Below are 19303 nucleotides of genomic sequence, written 5' to 3' on the forward strand. Positions count from 1 at the left end.
GGCCTGGCACCGCAGACCAGGCTGTGATGAGAGCGGGGCTGGCGCGGGGTCAGAGGCCAGGGCAGCGGGGGAGCTGGAAGGGCCATGGCTGGTACCTGGAGACGGGAAGCTGTGCGGGACCCAAGCGCTTCTTCACCGGTTCTGTGACCCGCGGGGTGGACAAGCATTAGAGCTCATGGCTCCTGCCAGCAGGAGTGGGTAGGTGGAAGCTGCAAGGAGGTGGATTTGGTTCAAAAGGAGGAAGAAATTTCCAGTGATTCAAGCTTTCTAAAATAGAATGCCTCCCACAGGGAACAAGGTCCCTGCACAGGGATATTCGCCGCACTGCTGTTGGGGGAAGGTAGAGGTAGATTAAGGGACCATCAATAGAACTGTCACATCATGGGACAAATGAGCCACATTCAGAGAGGAGGGGTCTGTAGGTCCTGCTGTGGGACAAGCTCTGTCATAGATGGTTCAGTGACAAAAGCAACTTCCAGAAATGCAGGGGTAGCTGAGGATGAAAGTAAATAATGATAGTAACAGGGTCTGGCTTTGAATGAAATAGGAATCCACGAATGCACATTGATATCAGTGGATAAACGTGGACAGACCTCCATCATGAACCCACCCCCCCCCAAACACAGGATTCCCTTAGAAGAACCCAGCATTATTTCTGTGATTTTCCAGCCAAAATGCGTAACTTGCTATGAGGAAACATCAGACAAACCCAAATTGAGAGGCATTTGACAAAAGACTACTTTGGAATATTCAAACACGTCGAGGCTGCAAATGCCAAGGAAAGACCCCAGAACTGATCCAGATTGGCGACGGGCCATCGTGTGATCCTGGATGGGGTTGCGCCCCAAGAGCAAGAGGCTGGAGCCGTGGGTCCCATCTGTTGGGAAACCTGAATGGGGTCTCTGGGTGAAGGGTGCACAGGAATGCTTTGAAATACTCCTACGTTTCTGTAAGTTCAAAAAAGTTTCAAAGTAAAGAGTAACAATAAATGTAAAGGAGAAAAAACAAGCAAAACATAAAGTGATGGCGGTGACTGCCATGCCTCCCGCCCGATGCAATGTCACAGGAAGGCCATGGCGCCCTCTGAGCCCTTCCTGCCAAAAAGTGAACTCGAGTCGGGTCCAGCCTGGGGGAAAGAGGGACACACAGAGACCCACCATCCACGTCAGCATGTGAGACATTCTCCAGCACAACGACCCAGTTTCTTCCACAAACAAAGGGCCAGAGAGAGAAAAGAGAATTAAAGGAGACTTACAGCAGCCTTTCTTGGATCCTAATTCAAGCAAACCAACTTCAGGAAGACGTTCACGAGAAAAAATCAGAGCAACGTGGACCCTGCTTAGATACTGGACAATACAAGGGAATTACTTACTGTTAACTTGTCTGCATGGGATCATGCTATGGCTGTGATGTTTTTAAAAAGTCCTCATCTTTAAGAGAACTTCGACACATCTGTGGACAAAACAAGATGGTGTCTGGAATTTGCTCAAAAACACCTGAGCGAACGTGCATCGACAGGTGAATGGATAAACAAAATGCGGGACGCACATACAGTGCAGTATTATTCAGCCTTCGAAGGGAATGAAGTGCTGGCGCCTGCTGCAACTTCAGTGAACCCTGCAAACATTATGCTACGTCAAAGAAGTCAGACACAGAAGGCCCGGATTTTTACTCCACTTATAGGAGGCACCTAGATAGTCAAATTCACAGACACAGAAAGTGGAAGAGGCCCCAGAGCCAGGGGAGGGAGAAGGAGGAGTTAGCGCTTAATGGGGACAGAGTTTCAGTTTGGGAAGATGAAAAATTTCTGGAGACGATGATGGTGATGATTGCAGAACAATGTGAATGTGCCTAACGACCCTGAACTGAGCCCTTAAATGGTTAAAAATGGTAAGTTTTATGTTATGTGTATTCTACCACAATAAGAAAAAAAATACGGGGGGGGGGGGGGCTGGTGAGGGGGGCGCGGTGAGCCACAGGCTGATACTCGTCGAAACTGGATGATGAGAATCTAGTGATTCCTTTTACGATTCACTCTACTTTTATGCAAGCTTGAAATGTTTCCACAGTGAAACACTTTCTTAAATCCTTACAAATAAAACAGCAGTCCAAACACCCAGGGCTGGGCTTCCCTGGTGGCGCAGTGGTTGAGAGTCCGCCTGCCGATGCAGGGGACACGGGTTCGTGCCCCGGTCCAGGAAGATGCCACATGCCGCGGAGCGGCTGAGCCCGTGAGCCGTGGCCGCTGAGCCTGCGCGTCCGGAGCCTGTGCTCCGCAACGGGAGAGGCCCCAACAGTGAGAGGCCCGCGTACCGCAAAAAAAAAAAAACAAAAAACACCCAGGGCTGACAAGGACAGCTATGAAAACCACAGCAGCATGGAAAATGCTCGTGAGATTATGTTCGGTCAAAAGCTGGCTCTCCAATTATGTCTACACTATGTTTAAATCACATGCAAAAATATGAATTGAGGAAAAAAGTCTGGAAGGACACATACCAGAATTACAGTAGCTGTAGTGTTTGGATGGTGGGATCGTAGGTAAATTTTGTTTTCTTTTTCTGAACTTTCTCTAATAGAGTTACTCGTATAGGTTTTGGAAATAAATTACATACACCCCAGGGCAGGCAGTCACAGGCTACGAGAAGGGTGCCAGTTGATAAGGTAGCAATCCTCGTGGAGAGTTCTGGGACTTCTTGGGAGAGGCAGGCTGAAGCGTGACCCGAGGATTTAGGGAAGAGCCACCAGCCCAGGGCATGGGGTTGGTGCCTTCTTCCCCTGCCTCTCTGACCCTGGGGTGTGAGGGGGGCTTCCCCCAGGGCCAGCCCCTTCCTGGTGTGCAATGGGCGCAGGACAGTGGCGGCCCGGGCCTGACCCCAAGGCGCCGCCTGCACAGGAGGGCCCACTCGAGCCGGGCTGCGGGTGCTTCCTGTGCAAACGCCCGGCGGCTGTGGCGTCCAGGGCTGTGGTCGCCCGGCCCCAATCTGGGCTCCTGTTGCTCAACCCGCCGTGCTTTTCCTGTTCCCCTTTCCCGACGGCACAGCCTGGGCGGCAGGGGCTGGGGGCTCTGCGGGTTCACCGCATGGCGGACCCCCCCGGAGCTGTTTCCACGTCTCTGATTGTTTTTTCCCTCCCTGGGTTGCTAAACAGCTTATGAAGAAACCCCTTTCTTTTGCTTTTTTATTCTGGGGCAGGAATCCAGCACCGTCTGTTTGCCGAGAGGCTGTGCCGTCCAGCCAAAGTGGCAGGACAGGCCCCGGGGCCCCCCAAGGCCCAGGTGGGGCAGCTCCCCTCCTCCCGCCCCCTGAGGAATGGCGCCCAAACCTGTCCAGAGGTTGCACAATAATAATAACAGCTAACATGTACCGAGGCGGCGGGAGCTGGCCCCCTCCGTCCTCCCGACAGCCCTCCCGAGTGGGCCCGCCGTGACACCAGTGTTTTGAGGAGGAAGCTGCAGCATCACAGGGAGGTGACACAGTCAACCCAGGTCAGGCGGGGGAGGGGGGGTCAACCAGAACCAGGACTCAGCCGCTCACCCTCAAGGGTCCCCCTGCACTGTCCCAGATGCCCAAGTGCCCCCAAGGCCACACGAAGGCTACAGTACAGGAGGTCTCGGGGTTCCTTTGGAAAAGTGAAGGCTCACCCTGAGGTCACCCCTTTTGGAAGGAAATTTCAAGGGGAGGAGAAAAATGCCCACAGGGAAAAACACCTGTGTCGAGGAGAGCATCACTTCTGGGGGAGGGAGGGGCCAACTGAGAAGAGGTCCCAGGTAATGTTTTGTTTCTTACACCACGTGACAGGTCCATGGGGTTCACTGCGGTATCTTGCGTAGAGGTTTCTATGTCTGAAATATTTCATAACAATTTTAAAGCAAAAAACAAACCAACCAACCCAATTGCACAGGCCTTTTCTCTAACACTGAGTCAACACTCTGAAGAATGTTAGGCAAGTGGCTGACGATCTCTGCAGCAGACACTGGACTCCAGGATTTATCCCAAGATACATCCTCAGGATTGAAGCCTCCAGCAGACAAAACAGGAGTGGAACGAGGCCCTCCCTGACCGTGGAATCGTGGCTTTGATGACGGCCAGACAGCACCCTCCGGCTCCGAGGGAGGCCCCCTAACCCTGCAACAGGTCTTCCCTCCCCTCCCTTTCAAGAACCCCGTGGGAGACTACCAACCGCGCTGACACAGCAAGCCGGCCTCCGGGGAACCTGCCGTATTTTTCAAGCCCAAGAAAAGGAATCTTCTGGCTGCTCAGACAACTGAAACAAACATTGGCTTTTCTGATTCTGAGACCCACAGGGATCTTTATTACATAAACATCTGAGGGATATGTTCTGTGCAAATGGACAAAAGTGCATAATTCACTTACAACATAAATAGCTCAGCGTTCCACTGCTCCAGCCCCTGGCTATGTATTTTTTTTTTCCAGTTGTTATTATTTCGTTTTTTCCAGAATGGAAATTAGACTTTATAAAATTACATTTCAAGTAGTCCATGTATGGACCATATTTCTCAGCTTTTTACCAAACTACATGAAAAGCTGTAGTAGTCTAATATGTGAACCTGTGATAAAATGTTTATTAGAACGAATTTAATGAATATTGGCATCAATATTTTTTTAACATCTTTACTGGAGCATAATTGCTTTACAATGGTGTGTTAGCTTCTGCTGTATGATAAAGTCAATCAGCTATACATACATCCCCGTATCTCCTCCCTCTTGCATCTCCCTCCCACCCCCCCATTCCACCCCTCTAGGTGGTCACAAAGCACCGAGCTGATCTCCCCATGCAATGCAGCTGCTTCCCACCAGCTAGCTATTTTACATTTGGTGGTGTATATATGTCCATGCCACTCTCTCACTTCGTGCCAGCTTACCCTTCCCCCTCCCCGTGTCCTCAACTCCATTCTATGTCTGTGTCTTTATTCCTGTCCTGCCCCTAGGTTCTTCAGAACCTTTTTTTTTTTTTTAGATTCCATATATATGTGTTAGCATATGGTATTTGTTTTTCTCTTCCTGACTTGCTTCACTCTGTATGACAGGCTCTAGGTCCATCCACCTCACTACAAATAGCTCTAGGTCCATCCACCTCACTACAAATAACTCAATTTCATTTCTTTTTATGGCTAATATTCCATTGTATATATGTGCCACATCTTCTTTATCCATTCATCTGTCGATGGACATTTAGGTTGCTTCCATGTCCTGGCTATTGTAAGCAGCGCTACGATGAACATTGTGGTACATGACTCTTTCTGAATTATGGTTTTCTCAGGGTATATGCCCAGTAGCAGGATTGCTGTGTCGTATGGTAGTTCTATTTTTAGATCCTCCACACTGTTTTCCATAGTGGCTGTATCAATTTACATTCCCACCAACAGTGCAAGAGGGTTCCCTTTTCTCCACACCCTCTCCAGCATTTATTGTTTGTAGATTTTTTGATGATGGCCATTCTGACTGGTGTGAGGTGATACCTCATTGTAGTTTTGATTTGCATTTCTCTAATGATTAGTGATGTTGAGCATCCTTTCAGGTGTTTGTTGGCAATCTGTATATCTTCTTTGGAGAAATGTCTACATAGGTCTTCTGCCCATTTTTGGATTGGGTTGTTTGTTTTTTTGATATTGAGCTGCATGAGCTGCTTATATATTTTGGAGACTAATCCTTTGTCCGTTGATTCGTTTGCAAATATTTTCTCCCATTCTGAGTGTTGTCTTTTCGTCTCGTTTATGGTTTCCTTTGCTGTGCAAAAGCTTTTAAGTTTCAGTAGGTCCCACTTGTTTATTTTTATTTTTATTTCCATTGCTCTAGGACGTGGGTCAAAAAGAATCTTGCTGTGATTTATGTCATAGAGTGTTCTACCTGCATTTTCCTCTAAGAGTTTTATAGTGTCTGGTCTCACATTTAGGTCTTTAATCCATTTTGAGGTTTTTTTTTTTTTTCCTTTTAAAATTTATTTATTTATTTATTTTTGGCTGTGTTGGGTCTTCGTTTCTGTGCGAGGGCTTTCTCTAGTTGCGGCGAGCAGGGGCCACTCTTCATCGCAGTGCATGGGCCTCACTATTGCGGCCTCTCGCTGCAGAGCACAGGCTCCAAACACGCAGGCTCAGTAACTGTGGCTCACGGGCCCAGTTGCTCCGCGGCATGTGGGATCTTCCCGGACCAGGGTGCGAACCCGTGTACCCTGCATTGGCAGGCAGACTCCCAACCACTGCGCCACCAGGGAAGCCCCTTGAGTTTCTTTTTGTGCATGGTATTAGGGAGTGTTCTAATTTCATTCTTTTACATGTAGCTGTCCAGTTTTCCCAGCACCACTTGAAGAGGCTGTCTTTTCTCCACTGTATATTCTTGCCTCTTTTGTCAAAGATAAGGTGACCATATGTGCATGGGTTTATCTCTGGGCTTTCTATCCTGTTCCATTGATCTATATTTCTGTTTTTGTGCCAGTACCATACTGTCTTGATTACTGTAACTTTGTAGTATAGTCTGAAGTCAGGGAGCCTGATTCCTCCAGCTCCGTTTTTCTTTCTCAAGATTGCTTTGGCTATTCAGAATCTTTTGTGTTTCCATACAAATTGTGAAATTTTTTATTCCAGTTCTGTGAAAAAGGCCATTGATAGTTTGACAGGGATTGCACTGAATCTGTAGATTGCTTTGGGTAGTATAGTCATTTTCACAATGTTGATTCTTTCAATCCAAGAACGTGGTGTATCTCTCCATCTGTTTGTATCATCTTTAATTTCTTTCATCAGTGTCTTATAGTTTTCTGCATACAGGTCTCTTGTCTCCTTAAGTAGCTTTATTCCTAGGTATTTTATTCTTTATGTTGCAGTGGTAAATGGGAGTGTTTCCTTAATTTCTCTTTCAGATTTTTCACCATTAGTGTATAGGAATGCAAGAGATTTCTGTGCATTAATTTTGTATCCTGCTACTTTACCATATTCATTGATTACCTCTAGTAGTTTTCTGGTGGCATCTTTAGGGTTCTCTATGTATAGTATCATGTCATCTGCAAACAGTGACAGTTTTACTTCTTCTTTTCCGATTTGGATTGCTTTATTTCTTTTTCTTCTCTGATTGCTTGGCGAAAACTTCCAAAACTATGGTGATAATAGTGGTGCGAGTGGGCAACCTTGTCTTGTTCCTGATCTTAGTGAAAATGGTTTCAGTTTTTCACCATTGAGAATGATGTTAGCTGCGGGTTTGTCATATATGGCCTTTACTATGTTGAGGTAAGTTCCCTCTATGCTTACTTTCTAGAGGGTTTTTACCACAAATGGGTGTTGAATTTTGTCGGAAGCTTTTTCTGCATCTATTGGGATGATCATATGGTTTTTCTGCTTCAATTTATTAATATGGTTTATCACACTGATTGATTTGCATATACTGAAGAATCCTTGCATTCTTGGGATATATATGATTATTTCAAAAACTCGTGGAGGGTTCTGTGGCCAGTGACCAAGGCTCAGTCACCATGAGCAGAAGTCTGGCAATGAAAGGCTCTGTGTGGAGTAAACATGGGAAAGCCTGGAGCGGGGCCAGGACACAGGTCCCCAAGGCCCTGCATCCCAGCATCTGGCCACCGGCTCCCTTTTGTGTCGATGGTGTGCAGGTGGCACTGGATTCTGAGGTTCTGCTTTTCGGGATTGCTTCAAGTTGAAAACACTTTTAAGGGAATAACTCGGAGCTGCTGAGGATTCGGTTCCAGTCCACGCAAGAAAAAGTGCGTCATGAATCTTTTGGTTTCTCAGTGCACGTAAAAGTTACCTTTACACTCTACTGAGCCTATTAAGTGTGCAGTAGTATTATGTCGAAAAAATGTGCAAAGACAAAAAAATAATTACAACAGTAACATCTAAGATCACAGAGCACAAATAATAATGAAAAAGTTTAAAATATTGCGAGAATTATCAAAATGTGACACATGGACATAAAGTGAGCAAATGCTGTTGGAAAATGGCACTAATAGACCTGCTCAACACCGGGGTGCCACAAACCTTCAATTTGTAAAAAAAAATGCACCACCTACGAAGCCCAGTAAAGCAAAGCACAATAAAGCCAGGTGTGCGTGCACAGGGGAGCGGGCAAGTGTTTATACCTCTAAGCTCACCTCTCTGAACCTCAGCTGTTCATCTATGATTCGGGAGGGGGTGGAGACCAGATCCACAGTTAAAACGTCTCCTCTGATCTCAGATGCCCAGGGTGGGCTTCCAAGAACTTTTTAGCATTTTTTTCCAATCCATTTCAGCCTGAGATTCTTGGTACCTAGAAGACCCATGAAAGAGATCCACTGAGCCCGTGTGCTCAACCACATGCTTGTACGTATCTGCACGCTTGTACGTATTTCTGGGGAGAGGATTCTTAGCTTTTGTTGGATTCTCAAAGAGGGTGGTGAGTCCAAAAGTCTTTGAACCTGTCTGTTGGGACCCTTCTGTTATGAATGACCGAAAAAAAAAAAAAAAAACCCAACCTAAAGTGGCTGGAGTAGATAAAGGAGAAAAATGGAATTTATTGGCTCGGGCAAGCAAAAGGTCCAGGGGACGCCTGGCTTATGTAAAGCTGAATCCAGAAAGCCCAAGTCTCTCTCCATCTCTGGCTCCACTTTCCTCTTTTGGCTTCATCACTGTCAGGTGGACTCACTATAACCAGGTCCCCCAGTGGGTGCAGACTCACACCCTCACCGTTCCAGATGCAGAAGTCCTGGCATCCCGCGGGTCCAGTGTGGGTCACGTGCACATTCAGAGGACCAGGATGCTCATCCAGGACGTGGGTGCTCAGTCTCTCCAGCCCATCTCCCCTGCAGCCCCAGAACAGTGGTTCTGCCACTCATGAGGATCCCAAGCTGGTGTTTTCCAGGGGACATCTGGGAGGTCTGAGGAAGTGGTAGCCCTAATGGCTGGGAAAGTCCTCTGGGGCAGCCTTGTGACTTGCTTTGCAGGTGACCCCAGCAGGTTCCTGATCAAAGGGAAAACCCCACGAGTCCCTCTCCAGCCTGGCACAGCTACAGCGTGTACAGAAACGCTTGGGAAGCACCAGAAGCCAACGTGGCCACTGGCCAAGAAGCCCCAGACATGGAAATGCTGCCTAAACCCCCTGCTGGTCACACCTCTGGACACACGTGGTCACCTCCAGCTTGTGCCCTCTGGTATGTGGACCCTGATTGTCTCAGTACCCAACAGAGAAACTAAACCAAAGCCATCCCTAACCCAGCCAGCCTCTGAGCTTGCGTCCTGCCTGACAGCTGTGCCAGGAGCCTCGGGCCATCATGGTTGAAGGTGGAATGTCCAGGCACTGCAGTGGGACAGACCAGGGTTTAGCTCCTGACTCTACCAGGTGATACACAACATAGACGTCAGCGTGATTATTTACTGAGTATCTAATACGTGCCAGTTACAGCAGGGAACAACGCAGACACAGGTGTTCTGGAGCTTACGAAGGTGAAGAAGGAGGTGGTGATGGTCATAATAGTGATGATGAGGATGGTGGAGACCACAAGATCCTCGGGAGAAGGCGCTGTAGTTCCTACTTCCCGCCCCTCCATGTCTAGCACCGTGCCTTGCACGTAGTAGGTACTCAAGAAATGGGTGTTGTTGATGGACTTATTCTCCAAGTCGCTCTAGGCAGAGAAGCCCTCCAAGGGTGGCTCAAGCTGGCCCCCATGCAAATCTCCTTAAAGTGGTGTGTCTTACCTTTAAAACGGACTTGAGCCTCTTTCTACTCTGCGGTATATCTACGTTTCTTCTACTTGTAACAACAAGAAACTTTTTCCAAAACTTCGAGTGAAAATGATGCCCCAAGAAAACATACCCTGTTTACTCCTGTGGCTTTTGAGACGCGCACGCACGCACGCGCGCGCGCGCACACACACACACACACAGATCGGAGGTCCACAGAGCCCAGGGCCAGAAGCACGAACCCAAACTGTTAAGCGTCTGGGAAAATGCGTCTCTCCTGGCGGCGCTGAGCCAGAGCAAGAAGGGCAGCTGGGCACTGCTCCACCCTCCAGACGGGACCTACCAGGAGGAGGCTGAGCCCGGACTCGGCCACTCCGTGCTGAGAGCCAAAGGCTCTGAAAAGGCCTCTGGAAACTTTGTTTTCCCCTTAAAACCTGGTGTTTCCATCCCGGGGGCCGTATCACCACTGGACGGCCTCTGGATGACACGTGGGTTCTGGGACTCACGGCATTTAGGGAGCTGCTACTCGGGGTGGCCAGAGTCTCAGAACTTGCTCAGGAACCCTCGCAACTCCCCAGCAACAGCATTTCCAACCAGGAAACAGGCAGGAAGAGGGCAGGACACTCCCCACGGCTGCTGGCCGACCAGAACCTGATCAGAGCCCGGCTCCCCGCTCGCACCACCCCACTGCCTCGCCGCCCTGAGTTTCTATTTTGCCATTTCTGAAGTGAGTCTCCTACACCATCTCTCAGATGGTTTTCAGTTCTGTCACATAACATCCATCCTCCAAAGCGTGGAGGTGGACAACAGCTGAAGGGCGATTTGATGATGACACGCTCGTCACCTGATCCCCGAGGATGGGGGGGTCCTGTCCTTCCCGTGGCAGGACGCTAGCACTGACGTGAAAATGAACCAAGGGGGGGACAGTCAATCTCGGTCCCTCCCCTGCGCGTGTTAGGAGGCAGGTCCGAGAAGCCTGCAAAAGCCAGTGCATCTTCCTTGGGGGGCAATTTTACTTGGAATTTGTGGCAATCATTATTTCTATATTAAAACAAACACAGCAATGTCATGGAGTAAAACACAAAATTTCTGTGGATTTTCACGATCAAATACAAGACTTTCGAAGGCACGTCGCGTACGCGGCAGGACAATTCAGATCACTGCCCCACAGTCCAGACTGCACAAACTCTCCTGCCAACTATTCAGTAGACAAGCTTGACAAGGGGAAAAAAAAAATTGGGGGAGGGGGGCTTCCCTGGTGGCGCAGTGGTTGAGAGTCCGCCTGCCAATGCAGGCGACGCGGGTTCGTGCCCCGGTCCAGGAGGATCCCACATGCCACGGAGCAGCTGGGCCCGTGAGCCATGGCCGCTGAGTCTGCGCGTCCGGAGCCTGTGCTCAGCAACGGGAGAGGCCACAAGAGTGAGAGGCCCGCGTACCACAAATTAAAAAAAAAGAAAAAAAAAATTTTTTTTTAGTGCAGAGCCTGCCTCTGGGGGCTCCAGGACAAGCACGGAGGCTGGATGCCACCTCGTGTTCATTTGGGACATGACAGCCAGCTTGTGAGGATGTCAGATGCAAAGGCCTGCTGGCAGAAGGGGTTCCTACGTCCCTGCGGGAACCTCGCATTTCCCGGCCTCCCCACCCCTCCCCCGACAGCCTGTCTCAGCACCTGGGCCCCCCTTTGTTAACAGGCTCCTCTGCGTGAGGTGGAGCCTCCCCCGGCCTGGCCTCAACAGCACCCATGGGCTGGTTAACCCCAGCTTTGCTGCCCCGCAGATCATGGCCCAGCAGCCCTGGGTTAGGCAGAGAGGTCTCTGTTTTCAACTGGTTGTCCAGGCAACTTGGGAATGAAGGCAGTGGTTTGAACCTGCACTTGAATCACCTGGGGCCGATTTTAGACCCTGCAGACGCACCTAGGACAAGGCCCACGCATCAGTGCCTTCACACAGTCACCCAGGTGATCAAAGCGCAGCCTGAGCTGAGCACCACTGGGATGAAGACTTGCATCACATGAATTTCCCGAAAAGATTTCAGCATCCAGGGACGTCCCTGGCGGTCCAGGGGTTAAGACTCACGTTTCCAATGCAGGGGGTGCAGGTTCAATCCCTGGTGGGGGAATTAAGATCCCACATGCTGTGTGGCACGGCCAAAAAATAACTTAATTAATCTTTTAAAAGGTTTCCGCATCCTTGGGAAGGACGTCGGCGGTGAACCTCACTCCTCAGTTGTGTGATCAGCGCTGTCAGCTGTCCTGGGACCAAGGGGTTCCCGGATGTGTAGGCCGCCTGCGTGGACTCGTCCTGTGTTTGGGGACTATACCCTGCTTTTGCAAGGACTCTGTCAGGACACCCTAAATATCCTGTTTTCAGCTTTTTTCAATAAAACACATAAATTCCACAGTTAGAGCTATTTTCTGCCACAGTAATTGGTGGAATTAATCGGGTAAATGACGACACCAGGAATGCGGGGCTTTAGCGCTAAAATGGGGATGGACGATCCTGGGAAAACTAAGATAGGTTTGTCACCGTCAACCTCAGACCTGCCTCAGACTAGCAATAACTGGAGCCTCCCCGTGCATTTCTGAGAGTGGCAGTGGGAGCGGCCATCAGATTCTCGAAGGGTCTGTAATCCCCAAGGATGACAATCCTGCCTTCCGTGCTTATCCACAATGCAACCCTGCTGGTGCGCTGGCCTGAATCTGACAATAGCACAGCTAAGTTTTATGGAAGGAATGAGACCCCAAGAAACGTCCAACCCAAGACCAGGTGCTGCCCACAGGGCAGGTCTAGGAAGGGAAGGCTCGGGAGGTCACGGGTCAGCTGGAGAGCAGTGGACATCTGAGTTCAGCTGGTTTCGTTGTTGACTTTGGTTTGGTTGGGGAGTTGGGGAGAAATCACTGTTACAGGACAAAAGATGAGGAAATCGCTTGAAAAGACCCTTAGACGTTGACCCTTTCCTAGGGTTTGGACATGTTTGTTTATTTAATAAACATTTACTGAGCACCTATTTTGTGCCAGGAGTTGTACAGATGCTCAAGCGAAAACAGCAACACATCAGGCACTGAGTGGTCTCTGGTGCAGCCCAACTGGAATTCAAATCCAAGCTCTGACTTTACCGGCTGTGTGCCTTTAAACAAGTCACTTAACCTCTCTGTGCCCCATCCCGTAATCTGTAAAATGGAAGAATAACCTCATGTCTGTAACGAGGAAATAAAGCACGTAGGGCAGTAAGCCAGAGCTGGGACCCAGGCAGTCTGAGCTGGTGATGGTACACTTAACCCCTCGCCAGCCTACTTCACAGATAAAGCCCTTATGTACTTTAACCCAGGGAGCAGCAATGCCAGAAGCAACTGGCTCTCAGGCCTTGTAAGCCTACATCACATCCTTGTAAATTACGTTTTGCTTTCAGGGTCTGTACCAAGTCAAACCAAAGCATCTTCCTGGTAGTGAAATGAAGTTTCCAGCCTGCAGAGCTGAAGTCTGCAGCGGGATCTCCCCATGGGCCAGAGGATTCTTCAGGAGGACAGAGAAAGGGCAGCTGGAGGAGAGGACATCACTGCGACTGCCTGGTTTTGATGGGTTTGGCCAAAGCTGCCCTGCAAGTGCCCAGCCTGTGGGTGAAGCACTGCTACAAGCAGAGACGCATGCCGGGGAGGGTGTGTGAACAAACGTGCCACCCATACCTCAGCTTCTGCACCCCAACCCTAGAGAAAGCTCAGGAGAAAGCCCCACTCACTGTGCTGGTACTTTTTTCTGGATGTCCCACCCTACAAACGGGATGGCTGAGGACTCAGCTCTCCCTCTACTGTGCAGAATTGAGAATGCGGCCCAATGAACTACCAAGTCTAACTCTCCAAGACGCAGGTCCAATTGTGCATTTGAGATGCTTGCAAGCTGCAGACAACCCTTTAGAAGGCACGTGAGCCCCTACTTTGGGGTCAGAACTTCTGCTCAGGGGTGATAAAGGAGTTAGCCAAACTCCAAATGAGCAAAGGACCTGAACAGACATCTTCCCAAAGAAGATACACAAGATGCCAGCAGGTACATGAAAAGATGCTCAACGTTACTAGTCATTAGGGAAATCCAAATTAAAACCACAGTGAAATACAACCTCGCCCCTGTTAGAACGGCCATCATTAAAGTCAAGAGATAACAAATGCCAGTGAGGATGTGGAAAAAAGGGAACCCTTGTGCATTGTTGGTGGGAAAGTAGATTGGTGAAGCCACTATGGCAAGAAGTATGGAGGATCCTGAAAAAATCAGAAATAGAACTGCCATATGATCCAGGAATTCCACTTCTGGGAAGAAATGAAAGAAATGAAATGAAATGAAATGAAATGAAAACTCTAACTCAAAAACTCTAACTCAAAAGATACCTGCACCCTTATGTCCACAGCAGCATTATTTACCATAGCCAAGATATGAAAACAACCTAAGTGTGCATCAATGGACGAACAGATATAGAAGTTGTGGTACATATATGTACACAATGGAATACTACTCAGCCATATAAAATGAAGAAATCCCACCGTCTGCAACATGACTGGACCCTGAAGGCATTATGCTAAGTGAAGTAAGTTGGACAGAGAAAGACACTGTATGTTCTCACTTACATGTGGAATCTAAAAACAAAGGAACAAAAAACAAACCAAAAAATCCAAACTCATAGAAAGAGATGAGACTTGTGGTTAACGGCAGTGGGGGTGCGTGTGGGGAGGGGGGATTGGAGGAAGGTGGTCAAAAGATGCAAACGTCCAGTTGTGAGATAAGTAAGTTCCAGGGATGTGATGTACAACGTGACAACTCTAGCTAACACTGCTCCACGAAATACTAAGGAAATAGGAAATACTAGGAAATACTAAGAGTTCTCATGACAATAGGGAATTTTTGTCCTTTTTTCTTCTTTCTTTTCTTTTTACTGTATCTATATGAGAGGATGAGTGTTGTCTAGACCTATTGCGGTAATCATTTTACAGCATATGCAAGTCAAACCGGCAGGCTGACCGCCTTAAACTTACAGAGTGATGTACATCAATTATCTATCAATCAAGCTAGGGGTGGAGGTGAAGAATGTAGAGTTAAAAGAAGAATCAAAAAATAATTTTAAAATGTAACTTCATTCCGAATATTGAAACCGCCAAGCACTTGGAGAGAAAGTGGGTCAAGTCAGTACCTAACACGTCTGAAAGCTGCGGGAATAGGACTGGTCACTCATCACACTCAGGGAAAAACTAAAGTTCTGACGTGAAATTTGACACAATAAGGTAATATTGGCATCCACTTCTGAAGCCTTTCAAAGCACAGAGAAGACTTACAAGAACTCAAGAGTTTCTCTAGAGTCACTGTCAAAAAGCAGAGCTATCTACAGATTTTCCCCTTCAAATACCTATACCAAGGATAAATTAAAAATAAGCGTTCAGGGGCTTCCCTGGTGGCGCAGTGGTTGAGAGTCTGCCTGCTGATGCAGGGGACACGGGTTCGTGCCCCGGTCCGGGAAGATCCCACATGCTGCGGAGCGGCTGGGCCCGTGAGCCATGGCCGCTGAGCCTGCGCGTCCGGGGCCTGTGCTCCGCAACGGGAGAGGCCACAACAGTGAGAGGCCCACGTACCACACACAAAAAAATAATAATAAATAAATAAATAAATAAAATTTTAAAAATAAGCGTTCAGGACTTCCCTGGTGACACACTGGTTAAGAACTCGCTTGCCAATTCAGGGGACACAGGTTCGATACCTGGTAGGGGAAGATTCCACATGCCGCGGAGCAACTAAGCCCATGAGCCACAACTACTGAAGCCTGTGCACCTAGAGCCCATGCTCCACAACAAGAGAAGCCACTGCAATGAGAAGCCCGCACGCAGCAACGAAGACCAGCCCCCGCTCGCTACAAGTAGGGAAAGCGCACACGCAGCAACGATGACCCAACGCAGCCAAAAATAAATAAATAAATAAATTTATTTAAAAAGAAAAGGATTCCTAAGACTTAAAAAAAATAATAAGAGTTCAACTTATTCAACTTCTTTTCACAAAAAAATGAGCCCTGTCTCCCATGGTGACACTCCCTTTTAGAGAGCACACTGGGACACCTTGGGCTTCTCACAGGCCCAAGTGACGGCCTGTGAGCCACACGGGAGGCCATGCAGAGACTCCTCAACATGCCAGCCTGGCTGCATGCTGCTCCACACCTGTGCCAGGCCTTCTCCAAGAAATACGCTTAGGCTGATCCTGCATGCGTGGGAACAACTGAAAGCTGGGCTCAGCTACTGCTACGACAGTAACTGCCACTGCAGGGGTAAAGCAGCAGGCTGGGTGACACTCACAGGAAGTGAAAAGAAGTGGACAGCAAGCAGACGGGAGGCAGACAGGAAGCAGACAGGGAGCAGGGGCAGACAGGAAGCAGACAGGAAGCAGACAGGAAGCAGGGGCAGACAGAAAGCAGGGGCAGACAGGAAGCAGACAGGAAGCAGAGGCAGACAGGAAGCAGACAGGAAGCAGGGGCAGACAGGAAGCAGGGGCAGACAGGAAGCAGACAGGAAGCAGGGGCAGACAGCAAGCAGGGGCAGACAGGAAGCAGGGGCAGACAGGAAGCAGACAAGAAGCAGGGGTAGATAGGAGGCAGGGGTAGACAGGAAGCAGGCAGGAAACAGGGGCAGACAGGAAGCAGACAAGAAGCAGGGGCAGACAGGAAGCAGGCAGGAAGCAGGGGCAGACAGGAAGCAGACAGGAAGCAGGGGCAGACAGCAAGCAGGGGCAGACAGGAAGCAGACAGGAGGCAGGGGCAGACAGGAAGCAGACAAGAAGCAGGGGCAGACAGGAAGCAGGGGCAGACAGGAAGCAGACAGGAAGCAGGGGCAGACAGCAAGCAGAGGCAGACAGGAAGCAGACAGGAAGCAGACAGGAAGCAGGGGCAGACAGGAAGCAGGGGCAGACAGGAAGCAGACAAGAAGCAGGGGCAGACAGGAAGCAGGGGCAGACAGGAAGCAGGGGCAGACAGGAAGCAGGGGCAGACAGGAAGAGCTCCTTTCTCCTCCAGCCTTCCAACTCCCTGAGGGCCCCCAGCAGCAGAGGCTATGCCAGCTGGCCAAGCCCAAATGCTGTTTGCAGCATCCTGGCCCCAGCATCCATCAGCCAGTATGGAAGGGTAGGTTTGAAGCCAAGACAGTAACTTACCGGGCACTGTCCATCTCTTAGGCTACTCTGTGACCACGCCTGTTTAAGAACCTCCATACAGCATCAGACGACTCTACGACCCCACCAAACAAGATGCAAACGGCCTTCATACAAAGGAAGATGTTCTCACCCTCAGCCCAAAATGAGTCCCAAGAGCCACTACAGGCATCCCTGGGCCATGTGACTTGCTCCTTCAATTCAGTCACAGTCTCATCTGAATATTGTTACCTAGGGACTAAAACGTAAAATTAACCTCCAACAAACGTGTAGAAAACAATACGGAGAAGAAAAGCAGAAAAGAAAAACTAGTTAATACGCACACAGGCACACACAACAAGCAAGGAAGAAAATATGCCTGGAGGCTGCCGTCCTGACTTCTGAAACAGTCATGAAGCCATAATTAACATTCTTAACTTCCTTCTTCTGCTCCCATTCTGCTTCCTTCGCCCCTCTCCAGGGCTCAGCTGGTTGAGGTTCTTCACCTATTGGAGTGACCTTCATTCACGTAGGTCATGAATAGGGTCTGAACGCTTGGTGGTCCTGTCTCTTTGTTGTTACTGTGAACTACTGTTTTACGTTGACTTTGACTGTTGGACTTGGAAGATCTAAGTAAGAGGCACCCAGGAGAGTCCCCTGGGTTCTAGCCATAGCTTTCCTCAGCCCCATTATGTAACACAAACCCCATTTCCCATTTTTACTCAGGATCACACGTCCCACAGAGTGAGCAACCCTCTTCTCTTTCCGTTGGTCAGCGGCATGAGAAGCCCATCCAGTCTTGGCGAACTCAATCTCCAGCTCATGGGAGCCCACCGTGGCGTCTCCTGGTGGAAGCGTTCATTCATTCCCTAAGGAATCAGACCTCCAAACCAACAGAGTGTTCACAAATGGGAAACAAAGACCCTGTCGATGTGTTATTAGGTGTAACTGTGAAAGGAGACACTCCCCTTTCCACCTCGGATCCCTGGCCCATGTATTCAGTCTAAGAGAAAGAGAGAACCATGCACTGGTCCCTGATTAAAAGCATCATTTCGTATGAAAGGAAAGAAAGTTAGCATTCTCCTTGACGAGGATGGAAAATGCCCTTGGGTCTCACGACATGCAGACAGTTAAAGCATTGCTACCTACTTCCTGGCTCTTCCCACTTCTAGGTATATTCCCAAGAATCGAGAGCTGAGACTCAAATTTGGTACGCCCATGTTCGTATCAGCATTACTCACAACAGCCGAAGAAAACAACCCAAATGTCCCTCACAGGACAAAGGGATACAGAGAATGAGGTGTATACGTACAATGGAAAATTATTCGACCTTAAAAAAGAAAGGAGGAAACTCTGACATATGCTACAATATGAACAAACCTTGAGGTCATTATGTTGAGTGAAATAAGTCATACACACAAGGCCACACACAGTATGATTCCAGTTACATGAGGTTCATAGCGTCTGCAAATTCATACAGACAGAGAGTAGAAGAGCAGTTACCAGGGGCTGGGGGAGGGGAGAATGGGGAGCTACGGTTTAACAGGTACGGAATTTTCAGTTTGGGATGATGGAAGTTCTGGAGATGGAGAGCGATGATGGCTGTACAACAAGGCAAAGGTACCTAATGCCGTTGACCTACACACTTAAAAATGGTTAAAACGGTGAATTTCATGCTACATATATTCTCCCACAGTACAAAATTGATATAAAAAAGGCATATACTGCATCCTGTAAGATAGAATCCCATTCCCTGAGAGCGTTATCGCCCAAGTGCCCACCACTGAGTGTTCAGAAGTCCGCTGCCTCTAGGTGAGGGGTAGTGGGACCAGTGAGCCCGCTGATGCACGAAGAAAGTCCACCGGTGCCGTGCTGGGCCTTCTCAATGGTCTCCGCCATTGGCAGGTTAGGTACACGACATCCGTGGCCGGCAGGTCAGCCTCGGGGAAAGGAAGTCTAGGTTATGGGGCCTGCACGGCCTCCATCCCTGCCACCACGGCGGCTTAGTTCACGGACCCACTGAACACACACACACTGACATGCTGGGGGGAGAGCCGGCCAACAACCCCCACTCTTGTTGGCTGCTTCTATCCCTGAGTGTTGCTCGCGCTTCCCTGTTTCCTTGTGTGTCTCAGGACCCAGACATTGAAATATGTTGGACAGACGTTAATCCATTGTCGAAGCTGAAGTTCGCTTTCCTGAACTTCTAGAAGGAGGTGTGGTTCAGGATAACGTTTCTAATTTCACAAGGTTGTTTTCATTTGGGGTTGAAAAATATGGCAACTGGCCTTCTGAGATCTGGGGCCTGTCTTCAGTTCCTCCACACATATCTGGGGTTCACCTTTCCTTCAGCCCTGCCATCCCTGCCCTGGTCAGTCTGATCCCACTCTCAGCAATTTCTCTGCAGTGTGGGTCCCTGTCTCAGAGGTCAGCCCAGGAGGGTCAGTGTCAGGACCGAGAGTACTCCCGCCCCCTGGAC

At 49.1% G+C, this 19303-nt stretch overlaps 1 non-coding gene across 1 annotated transcript; it reads left to right on the plus strand.

Annotated features, from left to right (window-relative positions):
- Window positions 1-17873: 17873 nt before the first annotated feature.
- LOC117196733 (U6atac minor spliceosomal RNA) lies at window positions 17874-18004 on the plus strand. Its single transcript, XR_004477064.2, has one exon. It is a non-coding gene; the product is annotated as a U6atac minor spliceosomal RNA (small nuclear RNA).
- The last annotated feature ends 1299 nt before the right edge of the window (window positions 18005-19303 follow it).

Source organism: Orcinus orca, chromosome 20 (genome assembly GCF_937001465.1).
Source record: "Orcinus orca chromosome 20, mOrcOrc1.1, whole genome shotgun sequence".
Lineage (NCBI taxonomy): Eukaryota > Metazoa > Chordata > Mammalia > Artiodactyla > Delphinidae > Orcinus > Orcinus orca.